This window comes from Atractosteus spatula, assembly GCF_055471065.1.
Source record: "Atractosteus spatula isolate fAtrSpa1 chromosome 10 unlocalized genomic scaffold, fAtrSpa1.hap1 SUPER_10_unloc_5, whole genome shotgun sequence".
Taxonomy (NCBI): domain Eukaryota; kingdom Metazoa; phylum Chordata; class Actinopteri; order Semionotiformes; family Lepisosteidae; genus Atractosteus; species Atractosteus spatula.
Genome location: NW_028296625.1, coordinates 697,556 through 709,823, shown reverse-complemented (window position 1 = coordinate 709,823; position 12,268 = coordinate 697,556). Strand labels below are relative to the sequence as shown.

Below are 12,268 nucleotides of genomic sequence, written 5' to 3'. Positions count from 1 at the left end.
TCTTAGTGAGCCCAAGATCTCATCAAGAATCGGCTCCAGCAACAGGGCTGGGCGCATTGTTCCATTCTCCGACCACTCTCGGTGTAAACAAGTCCCTCCTGGTCTCTGCTTGAAATGCACTTTCCTGCGTTTGCTTTGGTGTAACTGGCTTCCCCTGCATGGGCGAATGTGAAGAAGATCCTTAGTAAGTCATTGAAGAAAACCGAGAAGAGGTCGGAGTGGCCTCTGTCGTTCATCAACGATCCAGTCAGGCAGTACTCCTCTGTAAAGCGCCGTTCGTTCACATCGATTGGCTTTTTTTTGCCTTCATTCGCGCAAGTAGTAAAAGCAGACGCCCCTATTCTGCCGTGACCCGGATTCGAACCGGGGTTGTTGCGGCCACAACGCAAAGTACTGACCACTATACGATCACGGCGAGTTACCGAGACACACACCGCAGGGCGGAAAAGGCTGTGCTCTCTTCGTGTTACCTAATTCGGCAAAGTCCTGACGTTGCATTTCAACTGAGCCCCAGTATACATCGACCCTTCGACACTCTGAGTGACAACTCTCTTGCGTGTTTTCTCATATTTATGTAGTTTGCTTGCATGATGCCCGGAACAGCGGGGTTGTGTGCTCCCATATGGTCTAGCGTTTAGGATTCCTGGTTTTCACCCAGGCGGCCCGGGTTTGACTCCCGGTATGGGAACGTGTCAGTTTTGCCTCCTGCTTTCCAAAAGATCAGCACCGTGTACGAAGGAACCGCATTAAAAGCTCTCGAACGTGCAAAACGCGCGAGAAGAGGGGGCGCTTGTTTCCAACCGAAGACTTCTCGCGTGTGAGACGAGCTGATCATCGCTGCAGGAGGTGGGAGGGTTACTCTGGTAGACAGGGCTGACCTTTGGCAATAGGATTTATACTCTCCAAGATGATATTTGCACTTTATGGAGAGGCGATTTTCTCCACTTCAGTGGCCCGATTTCGTCGATTGCGTGGAGAGGGCTGTAGAATGTGGCGCCGCCTTTCCTGCTCCGTCCATGACAGGCTCAGCTCTGAGCCGCTGGGCAGGGTTTGCCACCGTTTCCGTAGTGTAGTGGTTATCACGTTTGCCTCACACGCGAAAGTTCCCTGGTTCGAAACAGTGCGGCTTCTTCTGTCGCCACGCACAAAAGGGGATTGGGGATTCGCCTAGCGCTGTGATCGAACAGACCCACTCACCTCTTAGTGTGGCGGGATCTACACAGTGCATGTCGTAGCGCATCCTGCTTTCACTCCAATGCGCGTCCTGATGTACCCCAGTCTCCCGCGTGACAGGTGGGGATAATCACCACTATACTAACGAGGAAGACATCGCTCTCTCCGACCCCCGGCATCGTGTCCCGACCCACCGTGCTGGAAGCCGACGCGTGCTGTGATTTCTTTACGGAGCAGAAATGACAACCGAGGAGCCGAGAGATCATTTCAGCATTTCGCGTCTGAACAGAAAACACAAACGACCAACTCGGAATGACTTGTAGACCCCCTCAAAGCGTTCTTTGTGCATCGAACAGACCCCCTCACCATGTCGCAGGGCTTCCATGCTTCCATGCGTGCATTTCGCGTCTGAACGGAAAACACAAACGACCAACTCGGAATGACTTGCTTTGGACGCTTATCAAAGCGTTCTTTGTGCATCGAACAGACCCCCTCACCATGTCGCAGGGCTTCCTGCTTTCACTTCAATGTGCTTCCTGATGTCGAGTCGTGTGCCGTGCGGAGGCTCTGAAAGCGAGAGCAATGAAAAGGTGCACGACGCTGTGAAAGAAAACAGAGAAGTGAAAGGCAGTCCTTTCTCTAAGGAGGTAAAAGAAAAGCTTTCTACTCCCCGTCGGGGAATCGACCCCCGGTCTCCCGCGTGACAGGCGGGGATACTTGCCACTATACTAACGAGGAAGACATTGCATTCTCCGATCCCCGGCATCGTGTCCCGACCCAGCGTGCTGGAAGGCGACGCGTGCTGTGATTCCTTTACGGAGCAGAAATGACAACCGAGGAGCCGAGAGTTCATTTCAGCATTTCGCGTCTGAACGGAAAACACAAACGACCAACTCGGAATGACTTGCTTTGGACGCTTTTCAAAGCGTTCTTTGTGCATCGAACAGACCCACTCACCTCTTAGTGTGGCGGGATCTGCACAGTGCATATCGCAGCGCTTCCTGCTTTCACTTCAATGCACGTCCTGGTGTACCACCGGGTTTATAAAATTAAATTCAGGCACACTCGAAGTGCTATGGTGTTGCTCTGCTGTTTTAAATGTACCTCTAAAGCATTTAGTTCTGTTAACTACCAAATGATTTGAACTAATTTTATGTCAGATTCAGGAAATCCAGAGGTCTTCAGACGTGTCGTGGCTGTTGAAGAAGACACCTTTTGAATCTCACCCAGGATTTCCTGAGAGATCATTCAGCGAGCGAGTCCTCCCTCTGGACTCCGCACTGAGCTGAAAACTGCGCGAATTCCATTGTATAACCGAGAAAAACACTGATGGACATCGACATTTGATGATTACAAGATTACAAGAAATTCAAGAAACACAACAGTCCGAACACCGGTTTGAATCCTGAACGCTTAATTTAAGAGACAAAGCGAAGGATACGACCTGTAAACTCTCTTCATGTCTTACAGTTTATGATAAAAAAAAATCTTACTTTCATAATAATTTCGTGCTGGTGATAGATTATTTATTGAATTTTATCAAAATCACAATTCCAAACATTTTGGGTTAAACAGTTATTCACATACTCTAACGAAGAGAAACGTTAGTGCCTTCCGGTGTGTGAGCCAATTTCTCAAAACAATATTTGTTAGTCTCTCAGGAGGCTGCACAAGGTGTTTAGAGATAGAATTTCTAAAAGGCAGGCTCCCTGAGCTTAACATCAAGGCAGAAAAAATGTTTTGTTTTCTCTACAGAACTGCTCTTTAAATTTCAGCATAGTTCCAACTCCCTTTATAAAGGGTGTGCACAGTTATAGAACCAAGGCATTGAAAGGTTTTTTTTAAATTGCTGTTCCAAAAAATGTTCCATTTGTTTTCTTTCTTAATGTTGTTGATTAAAAGATCTTATTAAATGGGAAAAAATCTGAATGTGAAAAAAGGTCAAAATGCTATTGAAAAAATCAGTAATGTGAGGAAAGACGAATTGTGGGAGCCCCTCACCTCCCCATGTCATGCTGTGTTTCTCAGTCATTCTACTGGGAGTGGTGCCGTCGCTTGTGGCTCAAGTCTGTTAGTAGACATTCCAGACGGGTCAGGTATGACTGCGCTTCGGCACAAGAGGAGACATGTGACTTGCGAGGATCCCGACAGTGGCACTTTTCTTTCAGTGCCCGGATAGCTCAGTCGGTAGAGCATCAGACATTTAATCTGAGGGTCCACGGTTCAAGTCCTTGTTCGGGCGGCTGTGTTTCCCTTAAGTGTATTATAACTTTCATTATAAATCGTATTTTATCTTCCACTCTTCTAGCTGTACTGTGGTTATTTTAAAAGTTCATTACTTGTATTTTCTTTAGTGTTTCCTTTCACAAACCGAAAATGTTCAAGACTATTTTGTCACCGCATTCCACGTAGATAATCACAGGAAAAGTAAAAGAAACGCAGTGAGGAGCTCACACAGTGAGTACTCTTGAATACAACAAGAGGAAAAGCACACACTGCACATGTGCTGAACATCACGTCCGAGTTTACAGTGACAGGAGAGATTGGAAGCGAAGTAGTTTTCTTATTACTGGCTCGCTGAACAATCTCTCAAGAAACCCCAGTTGAGATTCAACAGGTCTCTAACAGTCACGTTCAAAAAGGTGACGATACAATTTTATTTTAACTAAGTAGCCTTAATGGCAACACAGTGTTAGGAGTTCGGCTTTTCTTATTTCTTCTGCAGAACCAGCGGTATCGGAATATACTGATCCGCATAATAAGCGCTGTCGGTTTCTGATCGTTTTTATTGAGCGCTGCTCTAAACTTTTCATTTGCTTGTGCTGGTTTTCCTCATGAAAAAAGACATTTCTCTTATTACATGATTTCACTTTTTTTCTTATCAACGAGGAGAAAGAAATAAAATATATAATTAATTATAAGAACCACAGGCAAGATGGCTGGTGGTCTAAGGCGTTCAGGTCGCAGTTTCCTCTGGAGACGTTTGTTCAAATCGTACTTCTGACGAGTACTCTTTTTCTCCTTAGAGTAGAAACGATAGAAGCCTTAAGTGGGAAAAAATCACAACATGTCGCATTTCACGTGTTCAATGTTAATTGTCTCAGTGGTTGCCTCGGTGATTGATGGCTCTTGCAGGGTGACGGCAAACTTCTTCAGAGAGAGAGTCTCCCATTCACGGCTTTTCTTCATCAAGAGCCGAGGCAACAGAGACAGACTTCAAACTGACATGAACTACTTCATGAGCGTTTATGCCCGTCTTTAAAAAGCTTAGCGAAGTCGAAAACGTCTTTGGAAAAGAGGAAATGTCTGCTGACAGTAAACAGAGCTCACGCTCAGCTCCGGACAAGCGCTCCTCGTTAGTACAGTGCTGAGTAACCTCGCTTGTCGCGCGAGAGACCGCGGTCCGTTTCTGTAATAGGGCGCTGGTTACATTTTTTTAACAACCTGACTTCATTTAGAAGGTGTGTACTGTGTACTAAGTTTCGGACTAGTTAGTGCAGTAGAATATGGAGATCATCTCCAGCTCTGAGCTCAACTGCAACAAGCAGTCGTGCTGAACAAAGTCAGAGCCCAGCTTAACCTGTGCTCAGTGTGGTGCTCAGGACTCAGGTGTATTGTTGTGGTTATAATTACCACAAACTGCACGGGCTCTGAATCAGAACATTTCAATTTATCTGATCAGTAAATTAAAATGCAGGACACATTAATATAGGATTATTTCTGTGTCTCTGTCCTGTTTGAATATAACCCAATGTCCCTCACAGTTTAAAAGATACCAGTAAGGACACCTAACTCATAATTCGGTACTCATTGCAAATAGTCCCAAAACAAGCACGTCCAACAGCTGCAGGGTTGAAGGTGAACATGTATCGTATTGTAATGGCTTCTATTTCCACTGATGAATGAGACAGATTCATGAGGAGATCCTACGCACAATTAAGCGAACACATCGCTATTTCGGTCTGATGTAGAGGCTCCATTTGTGTCAGCAGTACTATAAATGTAAGTCTTATACACTTTCAGGGGCTGCATCTGTAGCACTTCATCTAAGAGGACTGTTTTACTTTACCGCACGGTGACATTCACCCACCCAATTTATTCTCAGAATACCCAATGGCTCAATAACCCTGTTTTCCCCTGGGAACCACCAGTGTACAGTCTCATTCCTTGCAAAAATCTAACAAATATATTCAATGAACTGTGTAACACAGAGCTGGAGAGGTGAAACCAGGATGGCTGAGCAATTGAGCAGGTGAAACTGTTGCCCAGGATGGCTGAGTGGTTAAGGTGTTGGACTTAGGACCCCATTGGCAAATGTCTAGGTGGGTTCAATCCCTGCTCCTGTAATTTGCTTTTGAAGTGACAGAACACTTTGAAGATTTACACTCTATTAAAATATGTATTTACTAAATTTCAGTTCTCTTCACTCCCTGGGATAACTGAACTCTCACCATCGCATCCTGAAGGCTTTACATGCATTAGCTGTGATACAGCTCCTAATAAAGACAGAATGAAACTGTATCAATAATAAATGACATGTTTTAAATAAACGTGTATTGATAAACTTCATTATTAATAAAAGTGGTGTGACGGGAAAGCAAATTAAATATTACAATGATATCCCAAGCAACTGATGTGTGCCGGAGCCAAATGTCGTCCACTGTGGGGTTTGTAAATTGTTTAAAAATTGTAAGTGAAGTTGAAATAATTAACAATTTGTTGATTCCTGCAGTTACAGATTAAAACGTGAGAAGATTTTCTCTGGGTTTATCTCTGTCCGAGAGCCTGATGTGAATATGCTGAACGCGGTGTCTTTGATTTATGTACTCGAACAACCAAAGAATCCCAATCTCGTCATCCTATGGTTTGTCAAACGTGATTTTTTCAAAGTGGGTGTGATTTCATTTAGTCTTTCGCTCCTGTACTAGAGCAGTAATGTTTCTAGACGCGCATGAACATGGTATAATAGGCTGACAGCAGGAACACGTGGCCCACAAGCATTAACAGTATCAGAGGTGTCTGCAGTATGTTGGTTTGTGAGCAGCGATAAAATAAAATGCCGAGGAAGCAGGTGTGCCTGCATTAATAAAGCTCCATCGAGCGGAAAAAGTAACAGAAGAACCAACCTAAATCCAACAGCAAGTTTCTGCAGCTGAAATCACAGGCAAAACTGCCACTGGTGAGGCTTGAACTCACAACCTCAGCATGACTCCACTATGTACTGCACACTGACCAAATGCACCACTGCAGCTGCGCAATGTATTTGTTACATGTCTTAGATGTATTTATTGGAAGGTTGCGGAAATCATAAATCACTGATTTCATTATCTGCACGTTTAATATCTAGGAGAGAGAACTCCTTAAGGTTCTACAGCTCATAAGTGCACTTTAAGAAGTCTTTGCTTTTGTGAGATGGATCTCCGAGGTGCAGCTTTTTTCTTATTACTAAAGATACCTCTACATTGTAAACTATTTGAAGACCTAGAAAAAGGAACGTGGCGTTAGTTGAAATAAGCACTGAATGGGTTAAAACTCACGCTAAAGTGATGCCTTGTGGAGAATAAATCAACATACTTTATTCGCACAGGTCACTCTGCCACGGACAAGAACGATCAGCTACCACCACTATTATTATCATTATTATTATTATTCAACCATTTGGGGAACAATACAACTGAACAATCCCACTGTTCTTATGGCAAGAAAAATAACATGAGACCACTGTAAGAATGTTGTAATTGTTTGAACAATTGATTTCTATTTTTCCCTCTTATGGGCAACACTGTGGTATTTCTTTTTCTCTTCGTTGTTGTGCACAGGCTAGTTCTGCAGCGATATTTGCCACAGAAATTTCTGCGCAGCTCCGTATTAAATCTGTTCTCAACTACCAACGGACAGAAGACGACTCCAGTAGATAGCTGTGTAGATGTGTAGGACCACACACGACACAGTGATAGTGGGGCTCTTAATGGACTGGTACACAGACCACACGAGAGGCAAGCAAAATGCTGTTAAAATTCCAAAGGCTCACCAAGTCAGAGGAACAGCAATGAACTGAAAAGATCTGTTACAGACGTCTATGTTAACCTCTTTAGAGCTATAAATACCATTTGTTTAATTTATCTGTAGATTAACACTCCCAAGTAACAGCACCTTACAGTATATTAATGTTAATTCCGCTGGTGGACATTAGCTGGTGTTTTTTGTAACAATTTGCTTGTTCTGCTGTAAGGAATAATAATAACATCACTTTATTAACCCTTTACAATTTATTGCATTAGGAATTATCTTTTTGCATACCCCAGCTTGCTCTCCATGAGACACACAGATAAGGAGAGAGCCTGGGGTCAGAGCACAGGGTCTGCCATTGTATGGTGCCCTGGAGCAGTTGGGGTTAAGGGCCTTGCTCAGGAGCCAAACGGAGTAGGATTCCTCTGCCGGCAGAGGGATTTGAACAAACAACCTTCCAGCCACAGGCACAGATCCTTAGCCACCCCAAGCATATAAAGTAAAGTAAAAAATATACAGTATATAAAGCACGCGAACTTAAATGTTCAAAGTTTTCAGGCTCTTTAGCATTTTCCTTCACACATGGAAAAAGTTCAATGTGTTCTTGTCACATTTCTACACGTAGATAACACAAGATAACACGTACACAAGAACGGATGTAACAGTACAGGACATACAGTGAGGAATTCGCACAGCTTTCAGCTCAGTGCGGAGTCCAGAGGGAGGACTCGCTCGCTGAACGATCTCTCAGGAAATCTCGGTTGAGATTCAACAGGTGCTTCATCAACAGTTACGACAAGTCGGAAGACTCACTGAAGTCCGAAAAGATCAGCCTCTGTGATGCAGTGTCCAGTGACACTAACTGTCCTACTGTTCTCTGCTAATGTAGAGGGTGAATGTAAGGTTTCTTTCTTGTAAAATATTTTCAAGCGTATTTTTGCTGCTGAAAATTAATCTTATGCATTTGAATGAATTCCGATATTGTCACCTAATTCTATACATTGTTTCATCAGACTAGAACATTTAGAGGAGCTCAACTGCATTAATTAATTGCATAGTGATAGTATTTCTTGCCGTTTAAATACGTCAGTCAAAAATGTAGAGAAGGTGCTCCTATTTTCACCATTATAAGAACTGTGATGCACCAGTATTATTTACTTTCATAAAAGTATTGTAATTGTATTGTTCTGTTCCGTTACAGTCTTGAGTGACACAAACCTTCTCTTTTACTGCACTACACAGTTCAGCACACAAGGATCCTCAGTCAAACAAACACTGCAATCACTTGATAAAAGCCATTTCTCATCCTTTCTCTTAGTGTTGGTGCTACTATTGTATGCAAAGGAGGCGACTTGACAATGAAAGGTGTGATCATCTTAAAGAGAGTCTTCATGAAGGTGTGCGTCGTCAAGCTCTCCACTGGCAATTGACCGGGCTTGTGAAGAAACCAATCTCATTCAACAATCATACAAATTGCACAGCTTAAGGCACATGAAACGAAATCCATGGGCTAATTGACACAAAACAATGTCGCTTCACATTATCCGCAAAGCTGTTTTGCTTGTTGACCACCTCTTCCTACATTACAGTGAGCACATACTGTATATTTCAGTTCCTTCTCTTTTATTTTCCTTACTATTTGACTGTCCCTTTCCCCCATGTGGAGATGTATCCACAGCCAAAACCCTGTGTTTCGCCCTACGTTTGTGCCAGTTTTACAGTTGGTGTAGGAGCCTGCCTTACAGAGGTCCAGTGGCACAGTTGGTCAGTGTGTGGTATGCATGTAGCTGTGCACAGTGGAGTTATAATGAGGTTGTGTGTTCAAGCCTTCCCTGGAGCATTAAGTCTTTTGAACGTTTTCCACCCATAAAAAGTTCATTCGCCGTAGTAGTTTCACTGTGACTTTGCAGGTAAAATAATATTTTGTATGCGATAAATAACTGAACTAGAAAATATTGGAAAGAAATGGCTTGTCACACTATTCGCAGCAGGCACGCAGACAGAGAAATGTCATTAAAGAAAATTCATTAAAAAGAGGAGTGACATCATTGCAAAGGCGATATTTTCTGATGTCTGTTTTGGTTAATAATCATTTGCGTGGGAATTACTTCTGTCATTATTACTAATACTGATAAAAACAGAGACCTCACAGCTCTCTGGACATTGGCCTGGACTCTAGAAAGTCTTTTTATTTGCAAGCGGCTCTGGAACTCAACACCTGTTGATGGGTCACTTCTGTCAGACACATCAGTGGAACCCATGCCCACCTACACACACATTCACACACACTGATAGATATACTGTACACCTACACTCTCACACACATTTACACTCACAGACACATCACACAATTATACACACAATAAGACACTCACACACTCACATATATACACTCACAGACTCACAAATACACAAATAGACACTATATACGCACATAGATACCGCATACACTCTTAGGTACAGATACACTATAACTAACACTAATGCAGGTACTGCTAATATTACAACAGTAACACTATCACCAAAACTTACACTATCATTGTTACTAACACTGACAAAAACTACTACTAGACTAATAATACTTATAATAACAGTAATACTCTCATGAAAACTAACATGATGATGATGAGTGTTAATACTCTGACACTAACACTATAAGTATCACTAATATTACATAAATACTAGCATTAAAACTAAAACTATCAATAATGCTATCATCATTAATATTCACATAGACACTACACACACTGACAGACATGCCCACACATACACTTACAAATATAAAACTACACACTGACAGACACCACACACTCACGGACACAAACCATACACACACATTCTCAGTCATGCATTCACAGAAACAAAGAGACACTACGCATACTCATAGACACCAAACACTCAGAGACCCCACACGCTCACATACTAACAGACACATACCCACACACTCACAGACACACAGCCCACACACACACAGACACCACACACTTCCAGACACGCACCCACACATGCACAGATACCACAAACACACTTATCTACAGATACACGATAACTAACACAAATATAAATACTACTAATACTTGAACAGTAACACTATAATTATAATTAATATTAACATGAATATGAACATTAAAACTAAAACAATCAGTAGTGCCACTGTCATTAATACTCACATGAACACTAGCATTAAAACTACCAGTTGTAATCTCACTAATATTAACATGAAGACACTGATATTAGTATTAGTTGCTACCCGTGACGTCACACCGCTCTCTGTGACAAATGCGAGACACTTATACGCGAGGAGTGACGGGGCGCCTGTTGCCGTGATTACCATTCTTATGATTTATAAACACTGGAAAAATGCATTTAAACTGTTACTTACATACATTTATGAACTTGAAATATCATTTTCTAGCTCTAGGATACAGTTACCTAAATAATAATATGAATAATCATTGTTTAATTTCGGATTGAACATTATTAACCCTAAACGCACTATGGTAATTGGTCGATACAGTCTTTATTAACTGTTTTCTAGATACTTAAACAGGGTCAAGAAATGAATCAGTACTCACCAATCGGTGAAGTTAATCGATTTTTCTACGGTTCTTCAGTTTAAATAATTGGTTGTCGATAGATAAGTGATCAATAACTCTTCTCCGTGCACTCCGTGCGCCTCCCGCGGTCTCTCTCTCTCTCTGATCCCGGCGCTCTGGCTGGTGTCTGTGACGTCACAGTGCTTATTCTGACAGAGCAGAGCGCGTCTCTGCTGCTTTTGAGTGTCTTTTTCATGAATGCCAGAGGAATTCGAAATGTTGCAAAAAGAAAAGCGTTTACTTCACAGATTAATGTGTTACAAAGTGTACCCGTGTGGAGCAGTAGAGAACGAGCATGAGTCCCTGAAATAAGCACTTTCAAGGGTTTTACACGAATCATCAGAGTATAGAAGCCAGGAGGATCAGACTCATGTTCCTGGAGGTTAAAACGTGTATCCTGGTTTTATTTCCACCCAGCTCTCAGCTCTATAGGTAGTCTGATGATTTAAATTAGCTGTATAACTGTTACAAGACTTTATCTAATTGTACATTTATAAGACTGCCTGTGAGACACTTCTGAGAGCAGCTGAATCCCAGGGCTGGTGTAGAATCACACACAGACAGGTCTTCTTCTGTGTGATCTGAGTCCCACTGCTCAGAGCTGCAGACTGGTCAACTGGTCACTATTATAGTCACGACCATCGGCCTTTGGCTACTAATAATCAATATACTGATCAGAGTGTCAATACTGGTGTTTATTACATAAATACAAAGATAATTCCACACTCACTTGTGTTATAAAACACTTAAAAAACATGTTTGAGCCTGATATACAGTAAAGAAAGTAATACCGAAGGGCTGGAAGTCCTGGAAAGGGTTAATAGAACCTTCTTGCTTCCAAACTGGAACAGAGCCCACAGCTGCCAGATCAGAGACCCCTGAGCCCAGTTCACAGAGAGGAGAACCAGGAGCTCTTTTATGTCTCTAAGAGGGCTGGGAGAAAGGATAAAAGGGGGAAATGTGACTTGAGTCCAGGCTGTTCTGTCTGATATTGTTCATGTAGCAGCACTGATTGTTTGAATATCTTCTGGTTCTGGATTGTGAGGATAGAGAGCAGTACGGCATTGAGCTTCTGTCTGAGTGTGAGTCTGAGCTGTGAATCTGACTGAGAAGAGAATAATGTTTTTTTTTTTATTCTGCCTCAAAATTTTTTTTCTTTGCCAAGTGGTGTTACATCCCCTTCAGATACTCTGCACAGACTGCTAGAGAGAAGAGGAGAGAGAGATGGACAGATTAGAGCACACGCAGCGAGAGAGATATACGTCTTGATTTACTTTGAAGCAAGTGTTAATTTCCTTTCTTGAACAAGTTGTTTCTGAACTTCAAGAAATTCATACAACTTCTGAAAGATAAAATACAAATCTTGCTTATCAGGACAGAAGAAATACCGCAAGAAAATGCCAGTGATTTTTCTCCTTTTAACGAAAAGTTGAGAAAAACAACGGCAGTGCATTTCCATCGGCTTGATTTAGCTTAATACATGTATTCAC

General features: G+C 42.3%; 1 non-coding gene across 1 annotated transcript; it reads right to left on the bottom strand.

Moving 5' to 3' along the window:
• Positions 1-343: 343 nt before the first annotated feature.
• Positions 344-415, bottom strand: trnah-gug (transfer RNA histidin (anticodon GUG)). Its single transcript has one exon. It is a non-coding gene; the product is annotated as a tRNA-His (tRNA).
• Positions 416-12,268: the final 11,853 nt, after the last annotated feature.